The sequence below is a fragment of the Anolis carolinensis genome, chromosome 2 (genome assembly GCF_035594765.1).
Source record: "Anolis carolinensis isolate JA03-04 chromosome 2, rAnoCar3.1.pri, whole genome shotgun sequence".
NCBI lineage: Eukaryota > Metazoa > Chordata > Lepidosauria > Squamata > Dactyloidae > Anolis > Anolis carolinensis.
In genome coordinates, this window is record NC_085842.1 from 50,050,081 (window position 1) to 50,067,322 (window position 17,242).

The 17,242-nt window shown below is 39.7% G+C and overlaps 1 long non-coding RNA gene across 1 annotated transcript; it reads right to left on the bottom strand.

Annotated features, from left to right (window-relative positions):
* Window positions 1–1,424: 1,424 nt before the first annotated feature.
* On the bottom strand, window positions 1,425–16,363 carry LOC134295997 (uncharacterized). The gene is made up of 2 exons (XR_010002547.1): window positions 9,922–16,363; window positions 1,425–2,325 (listed from the first exon to the last, which is right to left on the bottom strand). It is a non-coding gene; the product is annotated as an uncharacterized LOC134295997 (long non-coding RNA).
* Window positions 16,364–17,242: the final 879 nt, after the last annotated feature.

Consider the following 17,242-nt stretch of genomic DNA (forward strand, 5'->3'; position numbering starts at 1 on the left):
AATCCAGTCTCTAGTTGCTTTCAATATCCTGAGTAATCACCTCCTTCCAAAAGACCACTTACCTCAACATCCCTACTCAGCCATGACCGATCGTCTATAGATAGACCTTAACATAGCTCTTATACATACCATAAACGGGAATGCATTACCTTATTTCCAAAGGGATCTCCTTTCATGCTAGTTGAATGTACTGATTTGGATCCTGCCCTTGAACCGTAGAAAGCAATCTTGTTCTATCTTCCACATGATATCATTTCAGATATTTAAGGATGGCCATTACATCACTTTTCTATCTTCAAGGCTATCTTGTTCAGGGTAAATAATATCCCATTCCCTCAGCCATTCCTCATAGGATTTGGTATCCAAACTCTTTACCATCTCAGTTTGGTAGGATTATTTTTTGGATACAGACTAATAAAAAAGAAACTATCTCCATCCATATTCAACAAATATGTCAAAGATTTGGGAAAAGAGGGGATGGAGATTCTTTGGGCTAGCGTGTGTTCATGTGCTCTCTGCTATTGCCCATCTTCACTTTGAGCAAGCTGAATGCCTGCATAATACTAATGTCAAATATGCTTCTTATTCTGTCTAACATTTTGTACTTTACTATTTAGCCTACATTGCTCCCCAAACACACACACACACACACACACACACACACACACACACACAGTCAAATAGCCTTGTAATAGCATTTAGAATTGTAGTGCAAAATTACTCCAGAGACCACATAAAAATATGCTGAAATGTGTTTGTTTGCTTTAAGGACTGCATGCTTGAATCATCTTCAGTGCAAAGATAAATGCTCACTTAAGGCAGAATAGCATTAATGGCTGCCTTCTCTTTCTTTTGCAGTGGCATGGTTTCGACAAGATTATTTTCAAGATCTTTGCTCCCATCGTGTCTCTAATTGTGAAGAAGGTTAATGCATCATAAAGTAGTGTGCCCTTTTCATAATCATCTAATTAAAAGTGTGCTACAAGAAGTATATAAAACTACAGTGTTTGCAGAATGTACTGATCTTACTGAATCCCACTGGCCACCTTGTTCATCATAAAGGCCTATCCATTTTACATATACATATAATTCATCCTTGGAGAGTCTGCTGTCTGTTTTAATTGGCAAAAGTTTAAAATACCTTTATCTTACGTAAAATGCCACATTCATTACTAGAAGAAATTAACTATTCAATTCATAGTGAATATGGATTCCATTTATCTCTTGATAATATAGTGTAGGCTCATGGTGCTGTAGTGATAAAGGCAAAGCTCACCAACGTAAGTCAGGTTGTTTTTTAAACCCTTCTAAAACAAGGTGGTGGATCCCTACTAGAGTAATAATATTTTTCCCTACAATAAAAAGTAGAAAATTCCCCAGAAGGGTTTCACTATAAAGGAAGAAAGGAAGGACTATCTGCAAAGTACAAGAAAGTAATATTTAATCAATCCGTAAAAATGATGTAAAATATCTGATATGACAGTTCTTGTTAAAAGTCTCAAAGCGAGAAGCTTCAGAGATTCATATATAATGGAACCAAGCACTATTTGGTGTCAGTGGCATTCTAAGCATATTAGAGCTGGCATGTATATATTAAAAATATTAAAGTGCAACCCAATTCTATCTACTTTTTGTTGTTTAGTCGCTTCCAAGTCTTTATGACCTCATGGACCAGCCCACGCCAGAGCTCCCTGTCAGCCGTTGCCACCCCCAGCTCCTTCAAGGTCAAGCCAGTCATTTCAAGGATATGATTCATTTATCTTGCCCTTGGTCGGCCTCTCTTCCTTTTTCCTTCCATTTTTCCCAGCATCATTGTCTTCTCCAAGCTTTCCTGTCTTCTCATGATGTGGCCAAAGTACTTCATCTTTGCCTCTAATATCCTTCCCTCCAGAGGTTTTCTCCCTCTATTTGCCAATTATCAATCAGTCTCATTGCCACAATCTTGGTTTGCACTTTCTTCTTTCAGCTTGGTTATAAGGCTCCTCAGCTCCTCCTCACTTTCAGCCATCAAAGTAGTATCATCTGCATATCTAAGGTTGTTAATGTTTCTTCCAGCAATTTTAACTCTAGCCTATCTTCTTATTTGCCTAAAATTAAATCATCCTCTATTAAAAATTTTCCCACAATGGCATTAGTACAATTTCTTTTGCCTATAAGATTTTTAATTATAAAGCTTGGATTTATTTTCAGAGGTGAGGGGAAAAAACTTTGAACAGAAATTCTTCATAAATTATTGTCGAACTAATATTCATTCCTTCTTTAAGCCATGATATTTCTTCAGCTTCTGTCCCAGATGTACTTGTTTTTTCATTGATCCTCAAGATTCTAGAACACATAAAAACATGACAGATTTTCAAGTAACCCTCCTAAAAATGGGACTTGCTCTTACATTTGTTACATTTTTGTACCTTTCGAAATGTTGCTTCCATATTTTCCCTAAGGGAACTACATGCAAGGTAACAATAATGGAAGCAGTACATTTTCTACTGAAAAAAAGTACAAGGTTCTTTAAAAATATGAGAAAAGCTACACAACAGGGCATTGGACTTTATATTTGTTTGTTTTTTAAAAAATGATATCCCACTTATTCTTTTGTCAAAATTTCCAAAATAATTTTTAAAACAGTAGGAGAAACAGCATGAAAATATCACAAAATCATTAAAACTAAACACTAAAGAGCAAGAAAAATGTTTCAGACCATAAAATATAATAGCCATAATAAAACTTAAATGCAGCAATAAAAAAATTAACTCACTGCCAGTTAAAAGCCTGGGCATGTTTTAAAGTATTGTTATGCCTCAACTATAACTATGTTGGCACCAAACCAGTTTCCCTAAGGAGGAAGTTCTAGAATCAATGTGCTGAAAAAACCATATCTCTCATCAAAATCTAACTAACCTCTAGACTAACATCTGAAGATGGGAGCATTTGGAGAAGAGCTTCTAATCAAGATCTTAATGACTCAGTAGTCTAATATGGGACCAGATGGTCCTTCTGCTACCTTGAACATGAGCTGTAGGATTTAAATGTCAACACTCTCTCTTGGACTCATGCCTAACATGGAAATGGTTTAATTTTGGTGACATATGGTGACCTTGTTCCTGGTTCCTCTCAATAATCTACCCAGTGTGTTCGTCGGGAATTCAAATTTCCATGTAGTCTTTCAGAGGCAACCTTATGTACAATATCAATCTAGTCATCAACATGACAAGCAGGGATTTGATAACATTTCGAATTGTAAAACTGAGGGTGAAGTCAGTGGGTGTAGAATTAAACTCAGAAAATAAAGATTGCAGTTCATTGTGGTGTGATCTGAGCTGAAGTCTGCAATGGTACTGGAAAATTGATACCAATGTTATACTTTATTTTGACAATTATTCTCTAATACTTTTTCAGCCTTTCTCCTAGCTTCCAAATACATCAGCCTTGTTATGGGAAAGTAATGGATATCTAGGAAGTCCTGCTCCAAAATGTAGATAATTTGGATCACATTTTTTTTCCATGCTTAAAACTTCACTTTTTTAAAACATATTCCCTCATAAAGTCATTGAATTGGAAGAGACCACAAGAACCATACAATCCAACCCCCTGCCACACAGGAGAACACAATTAAATCACATCTGACATATAGCACTCCAGACTTGGCTTAAGGCTTAAAAACCTCCAGTGAAGGAGACTACCTCATGCTTTGAGGCAGCATATTACACTGCCGAACAGCTTTTACCATCAGGACGTTCTTACTAATATTTAGGTGGAATCTGTCAGACAAGACTTCAAATCCCATAGAGGAAATGTGGGTTTTTAAAGTATGATCAGAATCATAATTTCCTAAAGAAATTATGGTGGCAGAGGCCTATCTAGTATCTATTATGCACCTGAAATGTCTGTTGTTCACCAGCATTATTGAATTATTCTTCCTATATGAGTCTGCCTGAGATTTAACTGCTACAGAGGAGGCATCTGTCTGTATCCCACTACCTGCCAAGGCATGTTTGGTGGGAATGTGGGAGAAGTACATCTCTGTGGCTTCTCCTGCCCTTTGGAATTCCCTCCCTTACGAAGCCAGAATAATACCTCTTTTGCTTTCCTTTTGGCAGCAGGTTGAGACCTTTTTTTACAGAAATCATTGCAAAACTAGTTTTAACAAAAGCAGCTTTTATGGTGTTATACTGTTTTTAAACTGTTTTGAAGTGAATTTTTTTTATTCTGCTGTTATTTATTTAATACTGTATGTTTTTAATTATAGGTGTTTTATTGTATTCTATGCCTTTTTGTAAGCCACCTTCATTTCCAGTCTGGGGAAATGCTGGGATATAAATGAAGTGATGGATAGATGGACCTATGCTTGCCATATCCTAGGACTTTCTAATAAGATTTATTCAAAAGAGACTTGCCATAGCCCTCCTCTGAGGCCAAGAGTGAGTTTTCAGTGCTGAACACAGATTTAAACTATTGTCCCCCAGAGACTTAGCCCAGCATTCAAGCTGATATACCATTTACAAGTTCCTCAAATGCGTAGTATTTGGGTAAAGGGGGTTATTTGTAAGAGGCATCAACTGAACTTTGCCATCCTTTGAAGTGGTCTCAAAATCTCTTGAATAAGTCTGTTTGGGGTTGTGCTCAATAAATATGACATGAGAGGTCACATTTAGGCCTGCTTTTTGAGACAGTCTGAAAGTTGTAAGAAACATTATGTCAGGGTAAGACTTGATCTCTCCTGGATCATCGATCATTTTGGAAGAAGGAATGCCCCATTTTAAAGTACAATGTGGGATTTTTCTCCACAACCCCCTCCCTCCTGCTGACAAGGAAATGGTCTTACTGTGCATTCAAGAGAGCAATTAGTAGAACTGTCTTGTTTACTTCAAATGAATTGAGACCTTGAAAAACTGGCTTAGATTGGTATACTCCCCAATTCTGCAGTTCCCAGAGGTTGGGCAATCCTGTTTGTTTCTGAAAGATAGGGAATGTCTACACATGGTTTGACTTTGTCCCATGTGTTGCCACTCCACTGTTTGCATTGCCAGAGGGTGACAGGCTTCCATCAAACTTTAGCACATAGACTCTTTTCTGTACACGAGGCATAACCTTTCCACTGACCTCTTCAGGCATAAAAGTGAGATCGTTACCACCTGTATTTATACCTTGAGAAACATCTTATGACTGTTCTCTTGGACTTCTACTGCTATTGCATTCCTACCATGAAATAAAGACACCAGACACAGGAAAATGGATCTGAAGGGCTATTTCTTGACCTATTTATTTATTTTCTGTGACTCCTGAAAGAACCTGTGAACAAAAACACTGTTAATAAGAATTCCCTCTGTCAGGAAATTATTAATGGGTTATAAGCCACCTTGTGAAAACTGTCCTTGGGCCAGGTGTCACTCTATCTGACTACCTCCAAGGACATACTTCAGCAAACACTATAGATCTCAAGAGCCACACAAAAATATTTGGTTTCACCTATAAGCCAATCTTAACTGGAAGGCCATCCTGAGAGTGAATTCTTCCCAAACCTCAGAGTTAAAAGTCTCTTTTACAGCCCCACAATCCACAAAAAAATTATAAAGACTGTTATGGAAATCCACTCTTCAGCCCTTAAATGCCTACTGGGACTATTTAACATTTACCATTCCACCCAAAAGCTAGATACTTTTGAACTTTGGTGCTGGAGGAAAATCCTCAGAGTGCCTTGGACCGCAAGAAGATTCAACCAGTCCATCCTCCAGGAAATAATGCCCGGCTGTTAACTGGAGGGAAGGATATTAGAGACAAAGATGAAATACTTTGGACACATCATGAGAAGACAGGAAAACTTGGAAAAGATCATGATGATGGCGAAAAAGGAAGGAAAAAGGAAAAGAGACCGACCAAGGGCAAGATAGATGGATGGTAACCTTGAAGTGACTGGCTTGACCTTGAAGGAGCTGGGGGCAGTGACGGCTGACAGGGAGCTCCGGCGTGGACTGGTCCATAAGGTCACAAAGAGTTGGAAACAACTGAGGGAATGAAGAAGAAGAAGAAGAAGATGCCACCAAACGGGAAAGGTGTCTGTCTAGTCACTTTTTCCCACTAGGTCATCCAACTTGCACTTTATCTCCTCTTTCAGATCATCCAAAATAAAATGTTTCCCTCCTCTAAGAGGTGCACTTCATCAGCTATGTAGAGCTGTGGTCTTTTGAACACAATATCTGTTTAGGGGATCACCCAGCCCCCCCTCCCCCATTTGCCACATGGCATTTCTCTTCTCCTGATTGACCTTATGTCAGTTCAAATCCAACTTTTTGGAATCATTATCCTCCATCCACTTTAGACGTGGTAGCAATGTAGACAAGGCAATCTCTACTCCTGGCCAACATTGCCTGATGTAACTCAAATCTCTCAGGGCTTGTAAAAGCAGCACCCAAGATGGACAGTTGGCATGTCTGGAGGAGGCCCCCACCTCTCCTCAAACAATAGTGGTAGCAGGATCTTCCATCAGACCCTCCGTCTACCCCACCATTCAGTTATGACCAAATGTATTGTCCAATATAAGATATTAGAGTTCAAAGTTTTAATCCACTTGACCGAAACACACACTTTGCCAAGCAATAGTGTGGGGAAATGACAGAGTCTTTAAAGTCCAATGTAGCTTGACAACAAGGCTGTAAAATAAACTTGATTCTTGGCTAGATCAAAGACTTGAAACGAGGCAACATGAAGCATGAAACAAGGTCCGTGGCAAACGTGAAACAAGGCAAGGCTTGAAACTTGATCCGGGAAGCAAGGAACTGGGATTACGAAGTCCACACACGATCTCTCTCCTCAAGCTGATCAATTGACTCCGCAAAGTTCCCCTTGCGACAAACACCTATATTGGGTCTCGTTTTTCCGCCAACAGAACACTTTCCCTAGAGAACGAGAAGTGAAACCCAACTCTGTCCAGATGCATGACTCCTTAGAATTTCCCAAGGGAAGCAGACCTAATCAGCTAGTTTTTTGGCAGCGATCCTCAGGCTCCGGCGATTAGCCTCTCTGACTCCTCTATCTCTAGTATAATTGTCCCTCCGGGAAAACGGGGGGGAGTTCTGCCCAAGGCCTGTTTGGCTGAATTCTTGAGGGCAAACATCCTCCAGGTGGAGAGGCTCCGGCTCTGGCTGAACCGGCGAAAATCCCATGTTTTCCTCTTCGTCTGCCACAATAGTACTAGGAACAGGACTACAAGGCCCATGAGTCATCACAGTTGCATCCTAATATGACTTCCACAGGCCTGCCTCTCTGCTCAAAAAATCAAAGTGTCTACAGATGAAGGCTCACCTTCGTACCCTTCCATAGCTGTAAACAAAATGAACAAAAGAGGTCAATAATCATTAGACTGTTGCAGGGAAAGCCTGCATGTAACACTGGTATGTCACCTTCCAATGTGTTGAATATCCTGGGCACTAAATCCCATACTCATTTACTTAGGCGGTCCCTCGTAGTTTGAAGATGATGATCCTCCATTTGTTGGAAGACACCTGTGCGTGATTTTTTTTAATGTGTGGAGGTTGGTGCATGGCCGGTCAACACACAGTCTTCACAGATTGAGGTCCCAGCAGTGGTGTGGTTAACACAACGAGAGTGGCTTCTCAGTCTGTTGCAGCCTTCTTCCGCCTTCACAGCCATTGTAACATGTACCATGTTATCCTCCGCCTGCTCCGCTGTTGAGGTCTTTGGGTCTTTGGATTGTTCTTGGTCTGGATCCTCCCCTGTGGCCACTCCTGGGAGTGTGTGACTCCAGTGGTTGTGCTCGCAGGTTCATTGGAACACGCAAGGCCCCTCACCATGTAAAGGTGACAATCCATCCCATAGCTGCTACTGTGGAGGCTGGCCCAACACAGAAGGTGTGAGTTACAAAACTGACCCCTTGCAGGCCCAGTGTTTGCAATGCAATTGATGTAAACTGATATTTTGCAAGAGAAAGGCAATCTACATGCCAGAACAAAACTCCCAGATTTTTTCCTTTTACTTCCACAGATTGTCATGAGGCCTTAACAGAGTAAAGGTCAGTTTTTGTACAATTGTACAACTCCACCATATTCCCTGTACCTTTCTGATTGGTTTTGAAGGACTGCCCAGTTTGACCAGAATTTCAGGTCTTGCATTGCCACCTGTGCTCTACCAGAGTCATCCCTGAATGATTTGACCAAGAGCTCATTTACTCTTATGGCCGCAAAGAAGACTGTCAGAGCTGCTGCATGAAAAAGCAGGACCTCAAAAAGTGACTGGCAAATACCAGGTCAAATCCATGCCAAACCTTTTAATGTAGACAGACCCATTGGAATGTTTTCATCACATACTGGACTGTACTGTCAGGACCACTCTTCCAAGATCTTTCAGAACCTAAAGCAATTAGTTGGGTCCAGGTGCCCCTGTGCCTGGGAGGCAAATTCCAATTCAGCAAGTTTATTCCTGATTGAGGCTGGGGCCAGACCCTTCCTGTACAGAAATACATAAAAACTGAGTATGTGATCCACTGAGATAGGCCAAGTCCATGACCTAAAGAGTTCAATTTCTTATCCAGACTTATAGTAACCTGCCCTAGTGCTGCTAACTTGAGCTACTCCAATGACCCATTTAACCTCACCCCACCATGGCTCCACAGATTGTAAGGCATTACCGTAGGTGACACAGATGCAGATGCAAATTACAATAGGGTCACCATTGTGTGCACAATTGGCCGTTAAAATAGATTCCAAATCCCATGGATTCTGCTGCATCTGATGACACTCGCAGGACATCATATACTCTTAATTCATTTCTCCAAAAGGAGACACCACTGAAGGAGTTAAGAAATTTCACCCATGCTATTAGATCCTCTTGAATACCTCAAGATATTGCAATCGTGTGGTGGGGCCTAGTCACACTACAGGTAGCATTACATAGGCAATGAAGGAATATCCTTCCTGGTGCAGGCACACGACAAAGAAAGTTAAGATACCCAGTGGACATCTGAAATTCTCTACATTTAACATATGAAGAAATATTGTTTTTGCTTCAATATCATCTTGTTAATGATTGGGGTATTTCTTTCTTTCTCAGGAAATGCATACTCTAATTAATTGGCTGGCAAGATCCTGTACAGAATTGGTGCCGGGGAGAATCCTTCCCCTTTCATAATCTGTAAACATTGTTCTTATCATTTCAATTCCCATAGGTTTTTCAAAGTGAACAAGGAAATGTTTCCCAATCCATCATACCTAAGTTATTTCTGTGTAGCAAAACCATACAAGCAAAATGGTGTACTAGCTTATACTGGAAGAAGAGACATTGGCCTGCACAATTTAAGCAAGGGCCAAATCTAACAAGCAGTGTTGGCATATGCTGTGGTTACATTCTGTCTGGATTACTGTAAAACACTCTACATTGAACTGCCTTTGAAAAGCAGACATTTGGGTCTGAAATGCTGCAGCCAGACTGTTGACTGGAAGGGTTACATAAAGCATATAATTTCTGTTTTGAAACAGCTTCACTGGCTACTGGCCCATTTCTGGACAGAATTAAAACACTAGTTATGAGATTTAAACTCCTACTAGGCTTAGGTCCAGATTATCGGAAAGAACACATTTTCCTGTATGATCCTGTCTGAGATTTTAAGGCTTATGTGGGAAAACTTTGGTGAAGACCCAGGAAATATCTGGGTCTTCACCAAAATGTTTCCCCACATAAACCTTAAAAAGGCTGGCCCAAAGTTGTGAAACTCTCTGTTACAGGGGACTTGGTTGAGCCCCTCTTTGCTCTGTTTATATTGGCAAGCAAAGGCATTTTTATTTAAACAAGATTGTGGCTCTTATTTCATTGTTGTTACTGTTGTTGTATGCCTTCAAGGTGTTTTTGATTTGTTCTGAGGGTGGTTTGCCTTTGCTGTTCTTTGAAAGCGAGGGCCTGTCCAGGCAGTACCTTTATCCCAGGAGCTTCCACAGCAAAATGGAGAGTGGCCAGACACCATTCCCTCAAAACGCAGGAGGATGTCCCTGCAATCAGAAAACACAATATTTTTTACCTGGGTTTGTTCCCAGGTTTTAGATGTTTGTTCCTGATTGGTCGGTTCCTAAAAAGGTGACAGTTGAGTAGAAGGTTTGTTGTGTGTTTTCCGGGCTGTGTGGTCATGTTCCAGAATACTTCTGGAACATGGCTATACAGCCCAGAAAACACACAGCCATGAAAGCCTTCAACAACACATTGAGAAGATGGCAAAAACTTTGTTCTGGTAAGAGGAACTTTGTCCTTCACCGGTTTAATAAAGTTTGCGGCAGAAGAATGAAGTTCCTGGGATGAAACAAATACTTTCACAGTAAGTAGTATACAATGAAACAGTAACAGACACTTTTAACCCAGGAACATCATCCTACTGTCCCACACCACAAGTAAACCATGAAACCTGCCTGCACAGATGGCCAAGCAGGCTCTAAAAAGTGACAATAATATCAAAGTTCTGTTTCTGGTTTGAAAGTGTTTGTTCCTGTTTGACTGTGTAGTGCTAACTTGGACAGAAGTGGTCCTACCCCATTATCTTTATTTGTGTTGCAGAAACTTCATTAAAAATGTAGAGGGCACAGTTTCTCTGGCCAAGACAAAGTTGTAGCCTCCTAGTCAACATTGTACATTTTTACACAATAAGAGCAATCAGGAACAGGCATGTATAACCCTGGAACAGAAACCTGTTGTTACATGCCACAAGTACACAACTAAATCTGTCTGCACAGATGGCCAGGCAGCAAGGTCACATAATGATAGTAATAATGACAAAGTTCTGTTCCTAGCTTGAAAGTGCGTGTTTTTGTTTGACTGTGTAGTGCTGACTGGGACAGAAGTGTTCATACCCCACAAACTTTATTTGTGTGCCAGAAACTTAATTAAACATTTTGAGGACAACGTTTCTCTGGCCAGTACAAAGAATGGAACTTTTGCAGCAATTTGCATATCAGCATTTCCACATAAAGTGTGGATGACAGAGGCAGAAATTTTGGGACCAACAGATCTGTATGTGGACTTCTTCTGAAGTCCCGGGATTTTTTGCCCCTCACTAAAACCAGCAATTTGGTGCTGTCTTGAAACACCCTGAGAGGAAAGGTCTTGCCTAAGTTCATGTGTGGCCAAGCAGGGATTTGAACCCCAGTCTGCAGAGTCGGAGCTCAACACTCAAACCACTGCTGGCTCTCTTATTAACATTTTAAAATGATGTACACTTGTTTTAAACATTAGGGGGGGGGATGAGAGACTGGCCTGGGTTGTTATTAATAGGTTTCAGCTATACTCTATAAGCTGCCTTATGTCCCATGTAGAGAAAACATTGGGGCATCAAACAAACAAGCCAATTCCCAAAATGCAAATATCTATCAGAGGAAGGGTGCATTTTTCTAGAACAGAGCAAACTTTTCTGCCTGGATGAACCAGCCAAAAACAGTATTTCCATCTTATCATAAATGAACTTCTATTTACTTGATCTTATCAACTCCACTGGTTTCAGACACTGATCCAGCATTACCGTGACCTCTTTGAAATAAGATGGAAAAGATGAAGAGATGATGACTTCTTGATTCCAATCCACAGATTACTTTTTCTAGTGGTTTCAAGTAGATGTAAAACAGCACAAGAAATTAAATAGAGCAGTGCCACAAATCATAGTTTGGCAAATAAACTATGCACAATAGATTTCACATTTGGCCTACACAAAAGGTAGCAGAAATTGGAAAAGCATAGAAGCCACAAGAACAGCAAACTAGAAAGAAGGGTTAGTATACAGCAATAGTTTGACCATTGTTTTATGGGCTTGCTTGTTTTTAAAGCTTCTTGAAAACAAAACAATGAGTAATGAGATCTCTTCATACTTCCCTTTTGGACAGTGCTATTGTGTCAACAATTGCCAACTAAAGGGAAGCTTGTGGGACCCCATGCACCCTCCCTCTGCTTCTCATCACACGGAGGGGACAGGAGAGGGTGCTTTGTCACCCTTTCCCTCCCCATCAGATGGCACAACGAGCATCAATGCTCCATGACACGACAAAAAGGGAGGAAAGTGCAGGTAACTCTGTCATCGCTACCCAAACTTTGCTTTGCTCCGTAGTGGATGGCGCACCGCAAGCCCCGTCCTTGCCATGAATAAAAGCAGCAAAACAGGGCAAAAATGTCCCATGTGAAGAGGTCCATCTTTTCCTTCAGACTTCCATTTTCAAAATAAAAACAGTCCCCCCCCCCATATCTTTACATATATTACATACAAAGGAGTTTGTTTTATCTAGTGTATCTATAGATTATCCTACATCTCACGAATATTTCTCCCTTCTCTCTTTTTTTTCATACCCCCACACATTCTTCCAAAACAGTCTAACTGGTGGTTTATTGTTAGCAGCAACAATATGATTGGGTGTATATTTTATTCTCCAGCTATATAGTATGCTACAGTATAGGGATGGCAGTCATTCATCTCTCCAGATGTTGAACTGAAACTCTCAACATTCCTCACTACTGGCAATGCTAGAATGTCATGGAAAAGTTCTGATGTGAATTAATAGATAATACCAGCAGTATTGCGCCATGGTGATACCAAGAGCCTTGTGACATTCTACCTAGCATCAAATATATCTATGTAGGGGCTACTATTCTGTTTTCAGAGAAAAAATCCAGGCATCTCCACCAGTTGTTCTTATGTATAGCCCCCCTTTCATTTGAAAACCTTGCCTTTGTTTCTTAAGAAATGTCACCAGTTCTTGACCTCTATATTCATTCTGCTTATGAGAGATGTCTTGTAAATAGGCAGTGACCTATGTTACTGTGTTCCTGCATAGCAAAATATATCCTATTATACCTAGCAAAGTCTGATATCCCTGCATGCACACATAAAATATGTAGGTTCTATAACATTATGTAGCAAATTGTCAAAAAAGTTTTGTTCCTAGTTTGAAAGTGTTATTTCCTGTTTAATTGTGTGGTTCTTATTCTGAAAGTGGTAGTTATACTCCAGAAACTTTGTTTTTGTTTCATCTGCTTCTATTACTTGAAATTCAAAATTTTGCTATTTTCCTTAATGAAAATGTGCACATTTTTGTAGTTTAATTAAACTTTTGCCATTTTTTATGAAATAACCAATTGGGAAATGACATTTATATCCCAGGAACAAAAATTGTGTTGCATAGTGTAATATTTGCTTAGAGATGTTTATTTATTTATTCATTTATTACAGTGTTCATCTTTTGAATACATTCACTACAGTTTATATTGTATGACTCCTTATATTATAATTATGAAATTAGCGTTTGTATTTTTCATTTGCATTACTTTTTGCCTTTCTTTAGTGCAGTTCCCTATGATCAGACAGAAAGGTGGATTATATGCATTGGAGACAAATAGCTGGATGTAATGCTCACCCTTATTCATGGATTTTTTGTTCAAGGATTCAACCATTCACAGTTTGAAAATATTTTTTAAAAATCCCCAAACTTCCCCCAGAAACCTTAATTTTGCCTTTTTATATAAGGGACACAATTTTACTTCACCACTGTGTATAATGCAATTTCAGCATGTACAGATTTAGGAATCATCAGGGGTCCTGGAAGAAATCCTCTGCAGATAAGAGTCCACTGTATTTAATCACAAGTGTCCGTTCTTGGAAGTCCAATACTGAAGCAAATGAATCTTTCTCTAATTACATTCTCATGTTTCCGAAACAGTGATAGCTTTCTTTAGCCTTTTTTTGTTTTTGTTTTGAAGATGCACTTAGTCATTTTTGGTTATGACTTAAAGGTGCAATTTATCAAATGTGCAATGAGAGGTTATCAAACTCTTGCTTCAGTAAAAGCAAGAGGAACATTAGCCTCCAGAGATAAATCTTTCATTAAACTTTGCAGAGACCTTAAGCAGTTTCTACCCCATTTATCATTTCTAATCTTCTCTCCCCCTCTCCCTCCCACCTTTGGTTTCACCTGCCTGAGTTCAGAAAGCAGCATGAAGCAACAAGCCAGAGAAAGGGGCTGGCCTGTTAATAAGACAACAACAGACTCTCCATACATTAGCTAGCACCGATTTTTGCCTAAAGTAATTATTCCTGAAATTACCATCTTTCATAACAAAATTACAGATCTACGATGAGTCTGATGGAAGGTGTGCTTACACAAAGAGCTGCAATGCAGGTCAAATTGACCCATGCTGCTGACACCAAAGCACTTGATAACTATTAACCTAACAGCAAGTGGAAACCACTCTTTTAAAGGAGGGTACTGACCTGACAGTATTCTGACAGGTAAAATTTGTCAGAAACACCTCCTTTATTTTCAGAACCAAGGGATGATTTGAGGGAGGGGGGAGAATGAGCTGCTCAGAAATAACACTGTTCGCAACTTCAACATCCAAGAAAAATCTTCCCATGAAAACTTTCCAGTTCAGCCTTATTTTCTATTAATTCTGTGGTGAAGTGGATCGTATATCCTCCACTCATCCCAAAAGGTCATAATAAACTATGTGACAACAATAGACAACACCATATAATTATACTCTTTGTTTTAATTCTCAGAAATAGGTAATATGCCCATACATAGTAGCAGTTTAGGAAAGGATCATGTCTGCCAAAATGCATATAAATGTGTGTAGGGGTTATCATATTATATACTTTTGAATTGGTTTTTTTTAATTGAAAGAGTAATCACTAATAGCATTTTGCAGAAACTTTATTTGGAAGATAAGAGTTATATTGCATGGGGTAGATGAAGCAGAACTGTATCAGGGTAATAGTGCCTTCAGTGGCAGCTTACTAGACATGTCCAAAAAATCATTTTGAATCATATATCGGAATTATTTCGGATTGTTCTCGCTTTTTGATACGCATTCCGAGACATTGTCTCACAGCTCAACCAGCAATGTAATTTGAACCATTGTTGGCCCATCCTCTAATTGTCTCTTAATGTTTCGTTAATTGCAACCTACCTTGAATGGGAGCTTAGCGCAGCCTAACATGGCTGCCGCTCCCCGGCCAATCAGAAGCTTCCACGATGGATGCAAAGGTGGGGGCTAACGTCCTCTGTGTCCACATGGAAGATTGCCATACAAGCCCGGTGTGTAGCGATTGCGCATGCGCGGCTGCCATTTTAGAAACATTTAGAATCATTACGAATTTTCGGAAATATCCGAAATTTTTGGGTGAAAAAATCGGAAATACTTTCTATATCGAAGCGCCAGCACCCCCTACTTTAGAAACGAGAATTGAAACATTTTTTTCATTGATTGGACATGCCTACAGCTTACCATATGGTGCCATCATTCTCCAAGTATTCTGTGGGAGACCGTTTTAAAAGTAACTCTTTTTTCTCAGTGAAATCAAGCTTGGCATGTTTTCCACATGGGGAACATTTTGTTTGATATGAGTTTTCAGGGAGGAACACACTTAACTCTTGTTCAGCAGGTGTCAAAAGGAGGTCCTTCAGAAATTCCTGGATTGCAGCTCTCATCAGCAATAGTCAAAATAGACAATACCGGAAGTTGACATCTAACAACATTTGAAGGATTCCACTTTGATCACTTACTGCAGGTCATTGTTCTGAAAGTAACAGAAAGAGTAGACATTAGGGTAATTAAGAAATTTGTCAAGTTTTATTACTAAAGCTGCAGTGATTTCTGCTAAAATGAATCAATTTTTAGCGACAGAGTGATTCATTTCCCTTTCCCTTTCATTGTAGTTTATTTCAGGGAAAATATGTATGAAAAGGGAACAAATCACAAAGTTTTATCCAGTCAAGAAACTTGGAAAATAGCAGGATTGCTGAAGGAGGCAGGGAGTTATGACACTTGAAATACAGTTTGGGACTTTCAAAATAGTGCAGCATTGACATAGCTGTGTTTCCTCCAGCCTTATATCTTGTAAAAGACTGACTTTTCTTTGTTTTATACTTGTGATTCATAATCTGTTGCTGTGTGGGTCACTGAAATGCCCAAGGTCACAAAACCCAATTCTATCCAATATTTATTTTATTTATTTACTTATATACAGTATTTATATCCCGCCCTTCTCACTCCAAAGAGGACTCATTTATAGACAGATAAGACAGACAATTTAAACATAGAAAGAGGTATATAGGCTTTTTCTCAACTTCGACTTCTTGGAGGTTTGTGCTCGTTTCCAGCCGCTTCATCTCCCTACCGAAAAGCCTTTTTCATAACTTCCTCCTTTTTTGATTGCTGTCATTTTTCCTGGCATTTCCTTATAGGTGCCTTAATACCTCTCTACTTTTTAAAGCAGTTCCTATTTATCTACTCACATGTTTGCTTTCAAATTGCTAGGTAGGCAAAAGCTGGGCTAAAGATCAGGAGCTCACCTTGACCCAGGCTTCGAACTGTCACACTTTCGACTGAAAAGATTTATTACAACTGGTGTTTAATCTGCTGTGCTAACGCCCGGCCCTAGTCAGTTCAGCATCAGTATTCCTGTTACATAGTTTATTGCTATTAGAAAATTAACAGGAGAACAAGCTGAAGATTTTATATTAAGATTTATTCTAGTAGCAGAAATAGTACAGATAAATACGCTGTATGGTGGCATAGCTTATATAAACCTTGACTCAGTCGAGACACAATTTTATACCTCTGTTAGAATTGTACAACAAAATATTACACCTCACTCTCCTAGTGTGTGTGTTTAACTTATCTATGTGCTGCGATTTGGATGGGTATTAAACAAGCTTCACCAAGAAAATGATGTTTTACCACATGTAGGAGTTTAGTTTATTGGCAATTACTTGGCAGCAATAGTAGAAGTGGGCCAGCGTTGCTAAGACAAAAATCAGGCGATTAGCTGCATAAAGCTCTTCTATTTTATATCCTCTTCATTTTGTCACTATCTCTCATCCAATTGAAAGAGGGATCTAAGGGAAGGTAGGCATCATGACTATTGATCTCATTATAAAGGCCCATGGATTCACTCCACAATGTGGCAAATCTATGGGCTCCCAGCAGGGGAAGTGGAGAACCCATCACTCCACAAATTGGCTTATCCCTCATCCCATGGGGGGAAAGTGTCACTGCCCAGCTTCCTCCCATTGCTGCTAAGGCAACACAGGAATGCCCCCATGTTGCCGCCATGCCAAAGTGTACCACTTCCTCTCCTCTGTTGGCTTGTAGCCCAGCCAGAACTGTCTGTATGTTGTCTAATGAGCTTTGTGCTGAAAGTGGAGAAGCAGTGTACGATGGGCAAATCAGCCTGTCTGATGAGGTGATATTTTACATATTTTAGCCA